Here is a 20,930-nt window from a genome sequence, read left to right as displayed (position 1 = left end):
CGTACATTTTTCTACCCTTTTCTGTAAAAGTTAACACTTGGAAATATTTCTGTAGTTATCGAGATGCACTGGTAGTCACGTGATCTATCGAGGAAGTAAAGAAGGTAATTTACCAAAGGTTTAGGGTAATCAGGGTTCTTCTCGCCTTCTTGCCTTTGCTACTTAAAGGATTAAACGAGCACATCATTTGAATTTCAAAGTAGTTTATTTTGGTGCCTCACATTCAACATGAATATTAATAGCGACCATTTCCTCCTACCCCTCCAATAACGCTCAGGTAACTTTATTCCTCCCCCACAAGCCAATGAGCAACTATTACAAGCAGAAATCACTTTCCTCGTATTCATGGAGAGTCATGTAATCGCACGGAAATCCTTGAAATTATGCAGCGCTTTTACGTTTCACTGTTCTGGTAAGAAACTACTTCTACCCTGAGCGTTCCGCCATTTTAGTCGGTGTACATGTAAATAAAAGTGACACATTGTTCGCCCGCAGTTGGTTTTGACATCGCGTTGCGCAAAGTAATTTAAAAACTCGAGCTAAATTAAAAAAGTATTTGTATCAACAACCCAGTGAAAATGAAAATTCAACGCCTCTTGGAGAAACCATAATTATGTTTCGTTAGTTAGTCAGTATTGGTAATATAATATATAAATCTATATTTAACGTGTTATCGTTACGTCATCACGTGTTAACGTCTGTCATCAATGTAGTTGTCTTATTATTGCGAGACAAATTTTCTTAGCTAATTATGAAGCTTTCTCAGAGTCAACTTCTACTCGGTCCCCCAAGTGGCTATCTGTTCCACTACTAAATTCATCTTGAATCACAATTTCAGCCACTACATGGTTAACTCTTCCCCTATATGCTACATATACTACATATTACTCCTGCCAATTAACGGATAGATCGCGAGCCAGGGGCCTCGGAGATAATTAAACTCGAGGTCACAAAGAGTTTGAGAAACGCTGGTTCAACACACGAGTTTTTCCCAAGGATCGTTGCACCCTCCCGAGCGTTTCGAACGAGTTCGAACGACGGGTTCGCTGTTCGTGCGTCGACCATTGTTTTCCCGTGCATCGTTGGTTGAACGTAGAAGAAGCACGGAAATTATATGCGCGTGCCTCGTTTAATATGCGCTTGCGATAAAGAAGTTACCGTGAATTAAGCCACGGAGTGCACTCTAAATAACTTTCGAGCCACGGAGGCTTGTTACGAGCCGGGGTTAAATAAACGCCGTTGGGTTCGCTGGAGCATTAACTTCGGCGTAGCTGGAAGGTATTGTTACGTCCTTAACAAGAAAATACGTTACGTCAGCCGCGTCACTCGAGACGGCTGACCGGACACATTACTTGCTCGGCTACTGTCAACGTGCATGTCTCTACACTGACCTATGGAACGGGGACAATGCTATCAATTTAAACATTATAATTTCTTTCGCGACCATTATCTCCCAGACGATTATCTACGACAACATTCCATGGCTATTTGAACACTACGAACAACAGAAAATATATTATTTGATTCTAATTTAAATGGCAATTAAACTCTTCTTCTTGCTCAAGCTTTCTAATGGAACAATACGAAATTAAATATTTGATTAATAATAGAAAACAGAAAATATAGGATCAATCGTTTTATTTTAATTTAAATAGCAATTAAACTCGTCTTCTTGCTAAACCTTTCCAATGGAACGTACGAAATTAAATTTATGTTATCAAATATTTTATTAATAGATAATCAATTTCACTTTATATGTATAATTGGAATGCTTTACCAATCCAGAGTATGTATATGTATATATATATATATATATATATATATATACTTCATTATATTATATATAACTGGCTGTGGTTTAATAATGAAGAATTTAATAATGTGTATTTAATTTCACATTAAATTCGTTCCAAAATTTAAGCAAGACAACAGAGTGTAATTATTGTTCTTCACAAGTATTAATTGTATACAGTGCGAGGACTTAAATAAATATTCGAGTGAAGGAAAATTTTGTTTAAGGGAGGACATCCCAGTTCAGGTCGAAAAAAATTGTAATACTTGGAGAATTTTTTTTTTACGATAACCGAAGTCGAATATAAATGTTTCATGCATGCATTAAAAGCGCAAAATTTTCAACAATATTCCCACCAGTGTTCATTAAAAAATGTTAATCTACATGGAAAATATAAGATAATAAATTAGTGGAAAATGCGAGGTAAAATTTATTCGTACGAGGCTCTCTACTCAAGGAAATCGATTATGAAAATTCTTGCGGAGACTGCGCGTGAGATTGAATACAACTAGGCTACGTGTCTGACCATTACTCCCTAATTCTACTTGATTTGGAGCGTTTAAACGGTGACCGTGGCATATCATCTGTTCCTACTGATTCGAGCTAGGGAAAATGTAGTATAAATTGTTATAACAATACAAGTAGTCAGTACAAGCACGTAGAATATTATTAATGTAATAATATTAGTCCAAATCGATTATTATTATTCTAAATGTGTAACTGAAAATCACAGATTGCTCTCACTGATCGAATAGAGAATTTCCTTTTTAACAATCTACAAGGTACAATATTAAAAAATGACAATGAAATTTATTTTTTATTCGCTCCTGAGACTAATGGTCCACAATAAATTTTCCGTGTATATTTTTTTTATAATCACACATCCACGGTTTGTTTCGTAAAATGTATTTCCGCTTCTAACCGATTCAGCAGTTTCGTTGAATTTAACGCAAAATTGAATTGCATACCGTCGAACGATATTTCTTTGTATTTGCGCCGTGCCACCGTTATCAAACACTGAGCCACAAAGTGTAATAATACCACTAGCTCTACAAATAGTAAATTGAAATTCATGTAGATCTGTTTATAGTACCGACGCGTATAAACTGAATTACGTTCCAACAATTACATTAAGAAATTAGAAATTAAAGCAAATAAAGAATTAAGTAACACTGATAAATCCTACGTTTCGTCTCATTCGCACAATTTCAAACAGCTGAAACTTTCTTTAGCACAGTGACTTGATATTATAGAGCAAAATATTCACCACTTGTTTATTTGGCATGTTTAGATTCCATTCTTCGGATTTTCATGTAAAATTTGTAGTAGAATAGTGTTTACAAACGTCGATTAATTTAATAGCCCGCTTACACATTACTTCCACTTTATTTCCAGTTGCGTGCCGTACCTACACGTGAAGTGTATTGTAGAATCTGGTCTAATCTGGGATTACGTCGAATGATCCCTCGAGTCGAATGACTACTCGTGCTTTAAACTTGTGTTTACATCTAGTGATTTGTTCGAATGCTTTCTAGCACAATACCTTCGAAATATGCTTTCAGTAATTTTATTTACCGTGAATAATCCTGTAACTCTTTTCTTTAGTTCAAGGCAATAGTCGTTCGTGATTATTTAGGGGTGGAACTGTGATGTGACAGATAGAAACTATACTTTCAAACGTATCTGCGCGTAAAGGGTGCGACTTCGAATCTTTTGAACTTCGTTTCTAGAACAGAGATCTAGGTAACGTGATTTGAAGTTTGCACACGAAGCTCTTGATTTGATACGGTTGGTTTCTCGCGTACTAATCTACTAATTAGTACGTTTCAGGCGACTGAATGTATTTCTGGAAAATTCGTAAATGTATGACTCAGGGAGGAACAACTTTGCATAAATATGTAGCATTTGGCTCGACTTAAAGAATATGTTCTATTTTGATGCTCTTATTTTTCAATTCTGATGGAAAAGAATTCCTCGTATCAGGGTCAAACATTTTATTCGTTCCTATATGAATCTCAATTTTTAAAGGATATCGAAAACTGTTTCGAATAAAAATTTCACTGTTCCTGGAAGCCTGTAAAATATTCAATAGGAAAAAATATTTGAGAACATTTTTTGAGAAATGTATACTCTAAAAAAAATATTCCTTATTGACTTTCAATTTGCTCTGGCTTCATAAAAATTGGACTTTTCATTTGAAAATTAACGACTCTTATATAGAGGGTGCTTCCATAAAACAAAAGATATCGATAAATAAACGCAGCACAGTTTTCAGATTGGATTACTGAAGGTTTGAGGTTTGCTTTATTCAAACTTTAATTTCATTTTATATTTTACTTGAACGCCAGCCACATTTTGTACTACTTTTATACGATATCTTATTCGAGTGGGAATCGATTTGTGTAGCTCGTGGTTTCGCGAGTTGTTATTTAGCAATCGAGACTACACTCCAGACTCTGATGTCCATCAGAGGCTCGACACATGTAACAAAAAAAAGTCTCGCTTTGTTATTGAACAATCTTTCACGGTGACACGAAGGAAATAGAATCCCAATAATTCAAACATCTATTGTGTCTGCCATGCGTCTATATACAGAAATATAAAATCGTGACGATGGGATAGTGGCGTGTCCGACGAATCTGCGATCAGTACGTTTATTTCCGAGCTGCTTCACATATCGGCACCACCTATATTTCCGTATCTGACCTACAAGCTCGCTACAGGGAAACGTTCCAGGAAAATTGGAAGGACGGGTACGCGTCCATATAATATCATGAATTTACGACACGTCAATCGTTATTGAAAACGAAGAAGCAACAGACGCGCAACTGGTACACGAGAATTGCAAAACTTTTTACCAACGAATCAACTTTTAGGTCTTTTACTCGTCGTTCGGGGGTGGGATTGATTTATTCCCCTTTACAAATTTTCCTTAAAAATAGATGCGACTCGTAAACTCGAAAAGACAGCTCTGCTGCTATCCCAACAAAATACGAGACTTGTACGTCGAAAGAGAGACACGGGTTTTATTCGAAGAATAATGAGTGTAGAGACTTGTGTGCTGGTTCGTTCGAGTGCACAGTTGCTTAAGAAACTTTTGAAAAGATTTCTAAGCAAGTATCACAAGGAAGTACCTAAAAATTGAAAAATGTAAGAGTCAGGATAAAGAAAGACACAAAATATAAACAAATATTTGAAGTTTCATTCTCCTATATTTTTATAATAAATAGAAAATAGTATCAAGGATATCTGCATGGATTTTGTTTTTATTGTAATGAGAAATCGAAATAAGAAAATATAGGAAGTAGTTCAAACCAGACGAAGGCATCAAATATTCAACTATAAGATAACTTGGATGTCAGTGGTATAAAGAAAAGGACATATAAAACATGAGTGTGTTAAACGCAATGAAGAAGCTTATACACTAGACACTCTTTAAAGTATATGAATTTGACTTCGATGTATTCATTTATGAATTTATTTTCCCTCGTGAAACCACTCCACCCGTTTTCCTCGTGTCAATAAAATTGTCCGAACTGGCATTCAAACTTTTCGTTCTTACACGAAGATGTTCGAAAGCAAGAGTAGAAAACATACCAAAGAGAACCTAGACCTGTTCCATCGAATAGCAGCGTAACCAAACGTAGACTTTCAATGTCAATTAAACGATCGTACATTCGCGAAATTTATCGGGAGTTATCGCAGAAGCATAAGTGTCGCGTGTCAACGACATCGGCACGAGAATAACGAAGGGGGCGCGGCGTAGTCTGCGTGAGACCATTAACCGAGAATTTCACGATACGCTTCATTGCGCTAATCCAATTTAATTAGAACGGCCGGATAATAAGCCTGTAACGACACACTGTGCTCATTAATAACGATCAGACTCCGACCACGGTGCTTCCCGGGAGTCATCCGACGTTTTATCGTTCATCGTTCGTCTTCCTTATCGCGTATATCTTCGCCCGTGTGACGCATACTCCCGGATTACGTAATCCGGCGCGGATCTTTACTCTTTTCCGGCCGGATTTTTATGTTCGTACGGGACCGGGGCTCCCGCGGAGTTTCACCGTTTGCGCGAAAATTGCGAGCGACAGGGGCGATAGGTAATACGGGGGAGAGATGAACGTCGCGGGGTGAAAATATAATGTTGCCTTAAAAGGGTCGTTCCGTTTCCAGGTGTTACGACAATGCGAGCTATCCCGCGGAATTCACGATTCGGGTATATTCGATTACAACGTTCAACGATCATTTTATTGGGTTTCAATAAAGCCCGGTGCACTCGGATTGGACGAAATCGTAATTACTTGATAGAATTGTTAATATTAATAGCTGGAAAATAATGGGTTATTAGCGACGGCGATATCACGTTTAATATTCATTCGAATGAAGTTTGGGATAGCGTTTGTGGCCTATGGGTTACAGTCGAAATTGGGCTATTATTTTACTGGATTTGTGGAAAGAACATTTATTAATCTCCCGAGGAAGGAATTTAAATTGAATTTCTTTCGCTTTGATTGAATACACGCAAACCAGAGGAATATTCATCTGTAAATGTTTGGGAAATGATGGCTTATTAACAACGGGGACGTCATGCTTAGTATTGATTCAAACAATGTTTGGACCAGCGTTTGCGGTTCTCTGCAGGTTATTGTTAAAATTAGGCCAAAATTTATTTACGTGATAGTTTAGCATGACAAAACGTATTTATCTAATACAATTGTTAATAATAAAGTATATTTGGAAAATAATGCACTGATACTTTACATATTCGAGTAATATCACAAACTGACTCACTCTAATAATATATATATTTATCTTTATACTTTTATATTTTACTTCTCGATTTTTCACAATTACTTTATATATATTTTCATATCAGAATAGAATTTACTCTTTGCACGATAGCCTTACACACATCTGACCTATTTAATTAAATGTGACAAGGAGATTCACAATCTCAAAAAATCTTGTGGAATTCTATGAATCTATTGGTCACGTAAAAGGGATCCTGGGCATATATTTATTTTATTTCTTAAAAAGAAAAATATTCTTTGTATTATATAACTATCCAAGCTTTTCTGTGGACAATACCCACTTTTCAACCTCGTATCAAGCATGGAATTCGCTTTGCTAAACGATTGGATTGCGTAGAAAAATGCGTCGAAGTTCTCGGCAAAGCACGACTTTATCTTTTCCCGTCCATGCCAGATCGATTTCAATCTCAAGCAAATGGAACACATGCTCGATGTTTACTAGTAAACAGTTGGGACTCTTGGAAGTAGCAGCATCCAATATTGTGCCACTAGACGTATTTGTAACAACAGTTCCCGTGTCGCGGTATCATTGTATATTTGTCGATCCGATCTAAACCATTCGGATTTAAATCTATGCAATCCTCTGAAGTGAGCAGCCGAAAGAGAATCCTGCGTTTCGTCCCTCTGATACACTGAGAAGAAATAAATATAATAAGTGAATAATATGAGATATATTAGAAGACAAAAATCAGTGTAACGTCATCGAGACGATTATCGTAAATTAGGTTAAATTCGTCGCGATGGGAAATGGATGGATTTGGATTTAAAGATTTTAATGGACAGATTTCTCATGAAGCACCAAGTCTCGACTCTCAACAGGTACTCTTGAAGCAGTAAGGCATCATTAAGATATTTAATACCCTGAAACACTTTTAAATCATCAGCATGCAATTAAAGACGAACATGCTGAAATTTAAGTGCAACGTCGTTAATGAACAAATTAAAGAGTTAAAGACCCTACGATGAGCGTAAAATGTATTCGTCGGATGCCTCGAGTTTACATTTCATACTGATAAATCGTAATGGAGTATACATTATTCGTATAAAATTTATTCCATCCACATGAGCAGCGAGTTGTATTTGAAGCTTGACGTGTAACAATGGGAAGCTCGGAACTTGAATGAATGGTGTATCGGATTGGGTAGATGCAATTAGAGGAGAACACGGTAAATGTCAATTGCATGGTCAGAGAAGTTAGTGTGGATCAAATTATATAAATTAAATCGAGAAACTAGTAAGCAGTGTTTGGGTAAATAATATGAACTTCGCGGTGAAATTATATGCACTCATTTTACACAAGAATTCCGAGGTATATACTATGTGTACACTATGATCGCTTGTGAGAAAAACCATACGACCTTCTTCTTTCAGTCATACATTCAAAGACAGTATACATAGTCGTAAAACTGGATATCAAAGCAATATATGTGCTTTAATGTGACAGAGTAATAATTGAAAAATATTTCTGTTTAAATTGAAACTGTAAATACATAATTAAACGTGAAAGCAGAGAATTAATTTCGGCACCTAATAGTCATCAAGTACACTTGTGATCTGTTAGAAGAACAACGATAATAAAAATTAATTGATATCAGATCGAGGCTTAGGTTATTAACAAAATGTGACGAAAATATTTCTGCTTAAACTAGAACTAAAAGTGGGTGAATGTAAAAACATAGAATTGATTTCTACCCTTAATATTTCATTCGAATAAATATTTTTATCTAAACTAGAACTACAAATGTGTTAATGTAAAAACGCAAAATTAGTTTCTACCCCTAATAGTTCACCATAATGAGGGACAAATATCTCTGTTGGATCAAAGAACATCAACGATTAGGCCGACACCTTTTTCCCCGAAGTCACCTCCTCGTTACACGCCCGAATTCTTGCTGAAAAATGATCGAAATTCTAGGAAGCCGTATGCTAATAAGTCACGTTTCGAACCCTCCCCTCTCCCTCCCTCCCGGCACGAAATACGGCCAAAAGAGGCGCAGTCGATTTCTCTTCGGTGCATAATGCCTGGTATTTTAATTTAATGAGTAGTAATTACCGCGTCCGTGCGTGGGTGCGTGCACGAGAGATGGAGTGCGTGTATGAACGAGTGAGTCGGCCTTTGTGCAATAAGCACCGTGCGGTATCGGTTTCGAATTTCTGTTCTATGATAACCAACGCAGAATAATGGCCCGCCACGATTTCGTGCGGTAACGATTGATGGCGGTATTATAATTTTAGTACGAAGTGAACCGAAAATACTCGTCCAGGACTCGTTCGGCACGTCAACCTGTATCTTGATTGGGGACACCCTGTTTTAGGGTAATCCAATTTATGGTCAGTCCCACTCTTGACGTTTTTCAGTTATGTTCATGGGAAATTAGAATACGACGTCGAGTAAAGTAGCATGACTGTCCCTAATGTTCTCAGCCCTCTGCGAACAGAGATAAGGAAAATTTTATAGTGCGATATCACACGTTGTATTTAAAATTAATATAAAATACACACTTTAGATTTTAAAAAGTATTAAATAATTAGTTTTGTATCAATACTCTCTTTTGCTCTTAAGAGCATACATATGTGGCCACCATGCCCACTTCCTCAATTGGAATAAAGTTATGAAAAAAAAAAATGATGAATCTCTTAACATCATTTATGTCTCTGTATTTAGTTAGATTAGATTTAATTTTCATCTGATTAATTTCAACAAAGTTGATAAGAATATTAACACAAATACTAACAAAATTAATATCTAATTAGTATGAATACAATCTATACAATTATGAAAGAATTTACCTCAATTCGAACACCAAACACTCGCGAAATGCTCTGATTTAATTGTTTCCTGGCAAATTTACATTCTGAATTTCGTGTAACTTTCGCGCGAGAAAAAAAAGTGGCGGACTCGCTTTACGACATTTCGCGCTTTACGACAGTGGCTCGGGACGTAAACTGACGTAACTGCAAAGTGCGTTTATATTTCACGGGTGTTTGTGACGCGTTTCTCTAGGCGCAGGATTGAAATCGCTCGACGACGAATTTCCCTGCATCAGGAATCAACGGGCTATGAACGGTGCCAGACGAATCGCATTTCGCTCGGCTGTCTGACTTCGAATCTGACTACCATTTTATTTCTTAAAAGTCGAAGAATTTCAGGGTCGCTTGAAAAACCAACGTAGGAATTTCCCTCTGTGCTTTTCTGCCATGCTGGATTATTTCATGAGTTTTCAAGTCGAACGATTCTCGGCATGTGAATTCCAATTCATTGTGTTTTAAAATAAGATAACGTAACGATAAACTCCCGCGAGTTAAATAGGAGAAACGAAATGAAAAGAAACATTTTACGATCAATTTTTAATTTTTACGCCGAAGCTCCTTCCTTTTGTGTTTTTGCTTCTCCTTTTAGAAGCTTTGGTATGAAGATTAAAAGTTAATTGCTCCTTCTCATTTTATTTCTGCTTCATATATGAGGCACTTCAAGCCATTTTTTTTTAAATTCATAACTTCTTTTTGGTTCAGTACAAAAATCTGCAAAAATTCACGAAAAGATATTCAGTAGGGTGCTATATTATGAAAAAGTTTCAGTGAAATCAGAAATGGTCGGGTCGAAAAGTGGTCGAAATGGCATGGAATGTCCCATATATAAATTAATCTCGTACTCGTGAAAACAGTGTGCAGGAAATAATTAGGTGTTCCCATTTAAATCTTGCTTCCTGTCTCATCAAAAGCACAAGCTATTTATAGGCCAACTTATGACACAAGATGAACTGTGACCATTACATCGGAACGTCAAGGGTGGAAGATAGTGTCCAAATCCTAGTAAATCCTTCGCAGTGCATAGCGAAACGGAATTCAAAGTCAAAGAAGATCCTGCTAAGTGTTTCGCGGGATACGAGAGGGTATTACACACTTTGAGCTGCTGGAAACGAAGGATTGCTGCGAAAGTCCTTTCTAGAATAATCCGACTGTTGAAATCAGTACTTGAAACCACACGGTCAGTTTTGATTCAGTCACGTCCTTGCTACGTGTGGTCGTATATTGGCCTAGTGAAAGAGGAAGTTGGAGTCCTCTTATGCATGAGAAGGAATAATTCTGGCCATTCCCCGAATAAGTATACCTACAAACTATTTTTAAAAGTTTGCACGATGGTGTTAGCAGAAACACTCGAAGAGACTAAAAGAATCTAGAGGTTCTATCGACAGAAGAAATAGAAGAATGTTGGATGGAGATCCATGTCCTGGGTCTTGGAATAAATTAATCGAATATTCTTATTATTTGTGGAATATCCTGACAGCAATCGTTCTTAATTCAGCATAATCTTGTTACTAATTCGTACCTGTCTACGAAGTGACATGAAAACTTGCGACGGACAGAAATAAACGGCATTCCTGATCTCTTCTTTTTACATTTCAAGCCACTTCTGCAGGGTGATCGATTTCACAATTTCTTTTGCTACGATCATGTTTTATTCCACGATGATGCTACTTATAGATTATTCTAGTTAGACAATTCTCAGCGTGACAGAAACCAAGTAATATCATTATGTTTCCAGCAGCAGTAGAAACAACGAGCGATGGTCAGACACCTGAACCTGGTTCTATCCAATGGATTTATTTAAAAACGAAACCTCGTATGAGAAAATATTATTCTATATTCTTTATGCAGTATCGCGTCATGTACAAAGTGATAATAATGAAAACTACGTGTGCCCACTCTAGGAGGCCTTTTGGTGTTTAACAAATAGCAGTTTGTTTCCTAACACCCATCACTTAAACCAATGATGAATTATTTATTGAACTTTAACGAATAACTCGTCCCTTCAATTACATTAAATTAATCAAGTAATAAACGAAGGTTCTATGTACGACATCAAGCGAATCCAATGAAACCAGTCGATCCGTTTCAAGATGTGTGCATTACTTGTAAGCCAAGTTTGTTCTGCGTTCGTATTGAATTTTATCTTCCATCAGAGTTCGGTACACCTTTCGAAATTCTGCGGTAAATCTAGTTAGGAGGTGGAGGGACAGAAATTTACCCAAGATGAACTTTGGGGCGTTTTCCTAATTTGTGCAACACCTACAAGCCCGGGGCATTCATCCTGCATGCAGCTCCGTAGACGTTCCGAAAGAGTTCCCGTAGTTTCGAAGACCTAACCCACACCTAAACCTTTGAAAACATGATAAAAGCTAACTCAGGAAATTGTACAAGATCTTTATATAGGGACACGTTTTTGTCCAGGGACATCTACCAGCACTACAGACTTAATTACCAACTGTTTAACTCTAACATTAATAACAAGGTAAATTCCTCTTTGAAGAGGTAAAATAGCATACATACATACAATAGAAAGGGTTAAAGTCCCTTTAATCGCTACGTGTGGACTCGCGATGCGTCTACTGCCATTGAGAGCAGGACTGTTCCCTAGAGAAAGATGCCTGACATTTTCCAACCGTACCCAAGTCCTTAGGAGACATAACAATCCAGGAACACGCTAGTGGCTACTGCAATTTATAAAGATTACCTCGACGATGAATTATAATTCGTTCTGATGTACGTTTTTGTTTCTACTTGACAGCAATGGGTAGTTTACTTAATTTCTATAACATTGGACTAACCATGCGAGTGAAGGGTTGTAGAATTTTATTCATTTTCTAAAACTTCTAATTCTAAAGTTCCTCTAGTAAATTTTCTTTTCTTTCCCATCTCATAGTACAAACTGTACAAATACAACACTGTACAAATGAACCGTTTGACCTACGATTTACTGTAGGATCGTGAATGCCATAATCAGATATAAAATTCCTTGCGCCCTTTCGTATTTTTCATGTTCGACTCAATTTCTGTACCACGAGTCTCACACGTTCACGAGGATTAAACGTGTTTTACAAAAATGCCTTCCTTACCCCGTTCCGATTTCAAATACCATCGTTGGTTTATTCGTAATAAATAGCAAAAAAAAATCCACACTTCCCATTCGAATAAGAGAAAAAATGGGGTAAGATCGCCAGGCGATGGAACGAAGATTCCAAGGTCGAGGCGAAAGAAAAACAAACGGAGAAGAGGTCATTTCTTTGTTCCGAATAAACGCGGCACGAGTGGTCCACTCGTAGTCAGAGGGCAAGGTGAAAATACGCAACGAAGAGGTTGATGTTTCTTGCGCGATTCGTCAGAGGTCAAGCGAAAGAAGACGACCGCGACGACGAAGGTGGAGCTTAGCTGCTTCTTCGCAGCCATTGCGGAACTTTATTTCCCCGAGGATCGCTCCACCTGGAGTTTATCGCTCGAGGTAACGCTGTACCCCGGTTTTATACTGCATCCCACCTCAACCGCCCACTCTCTCTCTCTCTCTCCCTTTTTCCACTTTATTCCCTTATTTCTGCCGTCTGCATTTATTCCAGGCCGCTCATCGTCGTCTGCTTTCGTTTGTCTCGGGCCACCGTTGCACTTGTCTCGAACTTACCAACGTTTCCACGGACCAATCAGAATTTCGGAATATCTAACACTGTTTGCTTAGGATAAGAGGCTCGCTCGCTGCCTCTTCGATTTCCCTGGTCGGCGAAACGCCTCCGGTATCCCCGCGTAAATCAAGAATCCCCGCGTTGTTCCAGGCCACCTTGAGGATCTGATTTAAAAGCCTGGAAATTAGGAAATGTTTGAGAATGTTTGGGTAAAGGAAACAGGGCGCATTTGTGAATATACTGTCAGTCCCATAAATATTACCATCTGTGTCTATTACAAGAATTCGTGTCAATTAAATTCGTGTCAATTGAATTCGTGATAGGTTTCACGTTTCCAAGTAAATGTTTCGTTGTAAATATTTACGTGAATGAACATTACGCACGTATATTTTTATAATGAAAAATTTATTGGGAAATGTCAAACCTATCATTTTATTTAGACTTTCTTCAATAGACGTAGAGGGTACGAATATTTATGGGACTGACTGTATATGATAGCATATAGTGGTGGTACCCAGATAGTGGTGGTAAATATTTTAGGGGTTGACTGTAATTAACTCAGATGAGAGGGAAACCGAGAATGACGTTGCTTTTGAACACCTTTTACTTTCCCATTTATAAAAAACGTGATGTCAGGGAGAGTATATTATTTATAAAGGGTATCCAGATAGGGATGGCAAATATTTCAGTGATTGGTGAGCGTGATTAACTCAGGGCAAGATGGGAGGAATATTCAAAATGACAACACTGCCTTTGAACACTTTTTACTTTTCCATTTATGAAAAGGAAAGCATCGTCATGAAGAGTGTTGTAGTTAAAAATTAAAAAAGAAATTGTATTCTAAGTGAAACAGTATCACAATACATATAACCCGTAGATCATATATGTTAATTAGTAACTAATTTAGAATACTACCTCGGATCAATGACCGAATATCTCTTTCACTACATAGAATTATTCATGGAAGTAGGAATATTCGAGCTGAAGTTATTCTTAATTAAGAATGTTAAATTTGAATTAATTTGTGGAAGTGAGGAAGGTAATCTTAGATTTATTTACGAAAGTCATTCCTTGAAATATTCTCAAGATTAAAACTTTATTCATCATCATCTTAATAAATTCTAGCTGCAGGAAGCATGTACTATAGAAAGTTAGACATTCTATATAAAAAAAAAACATTGATATAACTTCAAAGAAGCAAACTGTTTGGCGGACATACAAATTTTAATCTAAAACAGAATAAAGTAGAGAGATTTTATAAAAACGCTGTTAAAAATAATAGATTCGTTGAACCAGAATTCTCCGTCAAGGTCTCTTTCGTATTATCGACTCTCCAGTGCGCTTGAGTTCGGTCGAGGACCATCCTTTCACCTTTTGGCCATATAGAAGCGTGCGTACCTGGTAGACTGATACTCGACTACAGGACAATGCTTTTTACATGCCATCAGAAAAGTGGCTTTCCAGCGAATAAATAAAGAAGAATCACTGGCAATTTTATTCTTTTGGTTCATCCTCGAAACTGTATAATCGCAATATATTAAACAAAATAAAGCAGCAAATGGAAAACAATATGCGAAGCTCTATATGATTCTAACAAAATTCAAATATCCATAAGAGCTTATAAAGCTGTTCGCCTATTATTATTATTCACCTAGGTGATACATAACAATGAAACGCAATAAATTGAAGAAAAGCTAATTACCATTGACAGAATGTACACGAAAATAATAAATTTACTCTGATAAGAAACAGAAAAATTTGTGCGTTCAAATTTCAAGTTGGACTCGCCGTGTATCGATCTCAACCTCTCTACCAATACCTGCGTGGTATGAAAGAGGCCGAACGCGAAAACGCGAAAAGCTTTCCAGAGTCCTGCTTCTGAGCAACGCGGACGTCGGCGTCGTAGTCCAGCGAACCACTCACAACTTCACCCTGATATTCGTTACACCAATTTCGCTCGGTATCGCCAGTAACTGCGCGAAATTAAGGACCCTTCTATATCGAGCGCCGCTGTACTAATTTATTGACGTTGCATGAAATTCATGCCGCGGCATCGCACGGCGCGAATTGGTCGCGTAACAAGCTACCGAAATGATAACGGTCCGACTCCCAACGCGAACGAAAATAGGGAAAATCAAACCCTTTAGGGGAAACACCCTTCCACGCTGAAAGAAATACTGATTGGGAATTTTTTCTGACTGCACTGAATGGCTAATGTAAATATCTGGTATGCGTAATAAGTGTATCTACTTTGAACAATATTTCAGTGAATTTTTATTAAATACTATATAGATCGCAAAAGATTGATTAGAAATATATCAATTTCGTATGCTTTCCCAAAGTGTATCTTTTCTTTTTGAGTTCTAAAATCGTTATCAACCAAGCACAACTACTTTTACGGTTCGTTATAAATATGTAATTCGTTCAAATTTTGTGTAAACATCAAACCAAATAAGGGAAAATTTGTTCGAAAAGAGAATTTGTTTTACGAAACAAGAACGACGAAATGAGCAATTCCATTTTTCTTTGATCTCGTGATTAATCTCGCAAATTATACGATTGCGTGGCTGGAGACACAAATTGCACGCATAGCGGCGCAGTGGAACATTTTATAAATGATGTAAAATAATTGCACGACGCATATTGTCGCGTAACTTGCGTGACGCTGGAATGACTAACGCAGATGCTGCACAGGGCACGTAGAAGAGGCGCAGTTTCCTGAGTTCAACGCTCGTCGTCGTTCTTGATTTAACTCCTCGACGCATGGAAACACACACTTAACACACTTGTTTCCCCGACGAACGAGACATATGCTTCTTTTTGTTCTAACCGCGAAACAGATATGTCATGAAACGCGTGTCAAGGGCCGCGTTGTAATTACGTTTTACGGCAAAATAGCGCAAGTTTGTAATATATTTACAGAAGTTTAAGGGAGTGATATATCACTACAATACCTCTGAGGGTGACGGGTGTAGTCTGTTACCTAAGCCTGACAATTGAGTGAACTTTATCGTTTTTCTTTCTGTGGAGTAAAATTTAATCATAATGAATATTAACATAGGTCTGGAGATATATTTTATATTAATGAAGCAATTTGTTGTTTTGATGTGATCATAATAAGAAGACAATTTAATTTCATAAATTATTATCTACTACTTTAATCGTAATACTAACGGCTCCTCTGATTATAATCTTGATTTTAAATTAAATATTATACAACCAGGACGTTCAAATATACAGAATTATTTAAATACACTCCGCTGACACCAACGCAAATTTGTTTTCATCTATAGGAAGATTTACTATTTCCATTCTCCTTCTTCTTTCGATATTCCAAATAATTCGGTGCACTATTGAAGCGGAATATTTTTGTTTCATCGGGCAATCAACGATTTCCATCCATGTCACGGATTAATACAAATTCCATGCGAGCTGTGTCACGATAAATGTTTACTTTCCCAAATGGATCGCCCCGGAATTCAGAGATATCGTGCAATCAAATATAGCGTAAAACATCTATTCTATTCTCAGGATACACCTTTAATGGCTCCTATTGATCGAACCATTTGTTGCGATATAACAATAATATTGTTCTATAACAAGAGTTGGATAGATCAGCCCTCGACAATCAATAAAATCTCCACCAGCAACAGAGTAAAGGGAAAACTGTGTTTCAATGTTCGGAACATACTGTGCCGGCACAGTGTTCAATGCGCGCCTAGCTTAAATATCGGAAAGCTAAATCATAAACTTGTCACCGTTATTAAAGTTCCCCGTTTTATATTAAACCTTTACAGTTATTTACTTTTTATGCGAGACTCTCGTAACTCTTGCGTACAAATTATGTATTGACTTTCCAAGTTTTTATGCCCCGCGTTACTTTACATCAAGCACAGGCACACACCTGGCCACCGAACCAAACAGATAAAATTAGTAATATTTGTAGAAGGTCGTAGTTAAATAATTTCTAACCCATCGCACTGTGTAATATTGTGAAAATTTCATCTTAATCTTAATCTTAAGTTTTGAATGCATTTCATTTCATTTTCTTATTTCCCTTTTGAATATGAAATAGTAATTGTACAAAGGTGTACAATAATTAAGTGCTGATTACTCTCGCCCACAAGAAGCTTAGCAGTTGCACATTCCACATGCGGTTACATTACTTTATCAACTTTGTCTTTATTTCTCTAGTGTGCTCAAGAATTTTTCATCTTTACTTTATACTTTAATATTCTCACCGCACTACATGATTATTTAACTACGTATATTGTTCGAAAATATCGAGCATTTATCGCTGTAAACGTGTTTAATTGTACACGGATTACCCTACATTTAGTAACGTAAACCAACCTACTATTAAACCCCCCGTGATGGGTAATAACCGTGATATAGACCGTGAGAATGATAGGATCATGGGCACAGAATCGAATTATAACAAGTGCCCCATTCAAGAAACGAATTTCATAAAATATTTTTAATAGTGCTCTCTAAACTTACAAACTGCTACCAGCAGTGTGCTTTAGTGTGAATTTTATGAGCACTCCATACATAGGTTTCCAAAAGTAAAAAACTTAGATTTATCAAATAGTATTCTAAACGTTTGTCATTTTTAAGAAACCGAACACTAATGCTAGCAAGTTACACTTCGAACTACACTGTTTCTAATAATACACAATAATACAAGTGAGTACTTAATATAATTTAAGCTTGATTATTTTGGGCTACTATCGACTACAATATTCCACCGAAAAATTCCAAACGGATTTTAAATCGTGCAAAAGAGTCTTCAAACGTACACCGCCATATATATCGTTCCCTCTACCCTGGAGCAAGCCGTTCCCCCGATTCTCGTAGCAAACTAACGCGATAAATCCAGCCATATTCGCGCAGTATTTTCCAGCAGACGTCCGCGATACTTTTCGCTCAGGTTAACGCCGCGTTCCCAAGGAAACAGACTAGAATATAATGTAGCCCAGCTAGCGAATTCGAAGCTAGACGTAATTTAAGTTTCGCGACGGAGCCGAAAGCGAGACTCTCGCCGCGCGGAGAGCTGGGACGTATTACCACGGGAAGTTCTTTATTTTAAAAACCGTTCGTCTCGTTAAGAGTTTTCCTTTTACGCGGCCGAAGTTCGAGGAGGTGGGACCGTCGAAATAAAATACCCGGGGTCTGCTTATGAATTCACGGGGAAAGATAACTTAAAGAGCGAAAGCCTTGCCGTGGGAGGGAGGAGAGAGCAGAAGGAAAGGGATGAAATATTTAGGGATGCGGCGTCTTAGGCGCGAGATACGAGATTTAAAGTTTTAGGTGCCACTTTCTGAAGCGGTTGCCCGCCGGCACCCTCTATCTTCTGGGACGCCTCGCGATAGGACTAGTTCGCGTAGTTAGCGATGTTCAGCCAGGTTCGCTCCCCTTTCTACAGGGTGTCCCGTAACTGGTGGTACAAGCGAGTATGGGGTGATTCTACGTAAAAAATCGAATGGAAAATGTGGAATAAAATTTTTTCACATGACGTTTTATTTAAAAAAAAAAATAAGTTTGAAGTCGAGTACGCGTGTACTTGATTTAGCTCAAGTTCGACGGATTTTACTATCTTTCTGTTCCGTGTAGGAGAATACTTCCGTGCTTCTTGCACGTTACAAACGTTGTCAACATGATGATATCTCTTACATCGATTTTGCTTTTTGTAGTCCAAGTGCACGCGTACCTCGACGAATTTTCAAATTTACTTTTTCCAAAAATAAAGCGCCATACGAAGAAAATTTTATTCTACATTTTCGATTCAATTGTTTACGTAGAATCATCCTCGCTTGAGCCACCAGTTACGGAACACCCTGTATATCTGTCCTTATGTACAAGCTGTTCACGTAACGCGCGCTATGATAAGATGGCGGACGGTTCTTAAACGCGAGCCAGAAGGATCGGGCACGTTTACGATCATTCATTATTCGCAATGCGACGCCGAGGGAAGGGTTTTTTATGTGATCTTCCGCGTAGCGATTTTGAAGCTGGATGAGGTCAAAGATTTGAAGAGGTGGTGGCTTTTGCCAGGATTTTGAAACGACGAGGATGAGGAAATACAGATGAGAGCAATTTTAAAATGTGGAGAGATATTTTAGACACTGTTTTAATTAGTGCTGTTTAGTTCGAATTAAATTAATGTTGGAAATATGAATGCAATACTTACGTGAAATGAATGTATATTTCACTAAAATTTAATGTATACAGTCAGTCTCATAAATATCCCTCCACGTCTATTAAAGATGTTTGTCTAAATTAAATACTAAGTTCGATCTTTTCAAATAATTGTTTCATCATAAATATGTACACGGATAAACTTTACATTTGTATATATATGATAAAAAATTTATTTGGTTACAAACTTATCGTCTAATTTAGACGAATTCCTTCAATAAACAAAGAGGGTACGGATATTTATGGGACTGTATATGAATATTATTAGAACCAAATATTTCAATTTCAATAACTTGAAGCATGAGATGAAACATGTTAGGATATCAGAAAAACAATAGTAAAAACAAGCAAATAAAAATAAATTTAACATTACTACTACCAAATTCATCCACTTGATACAAAAATGAACATAAACATATGAATATTGTTGGTTCATGCTCTCGGGTTGGTAACCACTGTCCTAGACGTTGGAAATTCACTGAACTCGTTATTCTTCCTGAACTCTGATCTCACCTGGCCACCATTAAGAAGATTCACCTACACACGGATGATAACGCGCGCTTGCAGCGGCCACTCAGTCACCCCGACGCATACATTTCTCAAATCCTTATTTCTTACACGTTTTAACCACGCTCAACATTCGGGAAGCAATCGCTGATAGGTTGGGCTAATCGACGTTAATCAGTAACGAGCAGAATTCTATTCGATCGATAGGTGAAAAATCAAACCCGTCGTGATTTATTTCAAACGTTTATCGGACTGAATTCTAATATGATTAAGAAACCGATTTGGTGCAATGACTATTCGATGTAAGAACGACGCGATTTCAGACTACGAATATATTACTTATCCGATATATCGAGTCGATATATTATTTAATCCATCTGGAATCGCGTTATTTTTACATATTCATCGATAACTATTAATTCATTGATTCAACAAAAAACATGATTTGATTGCAAAATTTAGATTATAATTATTGGCGAATAAATGACTCGTTAAATGTTTTTTTTTTTTTTAAATTAAATTAATAGAAACAATAAAAGGTCCCTAGCAACAGTCATGTTACAACAAATTTCAATTCACAATTATTCTTTAGAATTCTTGGATACCTTACAATTTAAGTACTCTCTACTAAAAAATGACAAACTTATTCTCACAACGATCTAAGATATAAAACAAAAACGGAGGAATATTACCACCAATGTTTACAATATATGTACATGTTCTACTACTCGTGGTACAAGCGTACTATGAAACACTTTCTAGGGTAGCTGTAAGAAAAAAAAAGAAGTTCGTTTTCTCCTGGGCCTACTAGCGAAAACGTCGATAAGTTTACCTAGGAGGCTCGTGACTTAAACATGAGCTATACGATGGTAGGACGAAAGGTCTATTTTAAGGGATAGGGCCTCGTAGAAGTTTGCTTTCGAGGACATCTGTTTGAAGTGTCTTGTTACATTGCCCTGCAATATTTCTGGAATCATAAAGGATTCTAACATTTAAATTTATGGCACCGATGGGAACGGGAGACCTCATGTAACCAATTTCAGTTGTTTCCAAGCCTGTCACCGTATCTGGTAGTTACAAACGTCACCACCTTTAGAATAGTGATCCACAGTTTCACTTGCGCAATTATAAGTTTTCTAATTATGAAACCTCATTTTCGACTTG

The 20,930-nt window shown here is 37.2% G+C and overlaps 1 protein-coding gene and 1 long non-coding RNA gene across 2 annotated transcripts in view; one reads left to right on the top strand and one right to left on the bottom strand.

The window, feature by feature from the left end:
• LOC128872783 (zwei Ig domain protein zig-8) overlaps positions 1 to 20,930 on the top strand; it is a 130,175-nt gene that overhangs the window by 12,399 nt on the left and 96,846 nt on the right. The gene's annotated exons all lie outside the window — the stretch shown is intronic.
• LOC128872790 (uncharacterized) overlaps positions 1 to 20,930 on the bottom strand; it is a 61,949-nt gene that overhangs the window by 1,420 nt on the left and 39,599 nt on the right. Inside the window, exon 2 of the long non-coding RNA XR_008456257.1 lies at positions 13,064 to 13,238. This is a non-coding gene — a long non-coding RNA (uncharacterized LOC128872790). The remainder of the gene's footprint in view (positions 1 to 13,063; positions 13,239 to 20,930) is intronic.

This window comes from Hylaeus volcanicus, chromosome 1 (genome assembly GCF_026283585.1).
Source record: "Hylaeus volcanicus isolate JK05 chromosome 1, UHH_iyHylVolc1.0_haploid, whole genome shotgun sequence".
NCBI classification, from domain to species: Eukaryota; Metazoa; Arthropoda; class Insecta; order Hymenoptera; family Colletidae; genus Hylaeus; species Hylaeus volcanicus.
This window is presented reverse-complemented; position numbering and strand designations above follow the sequence as displayed.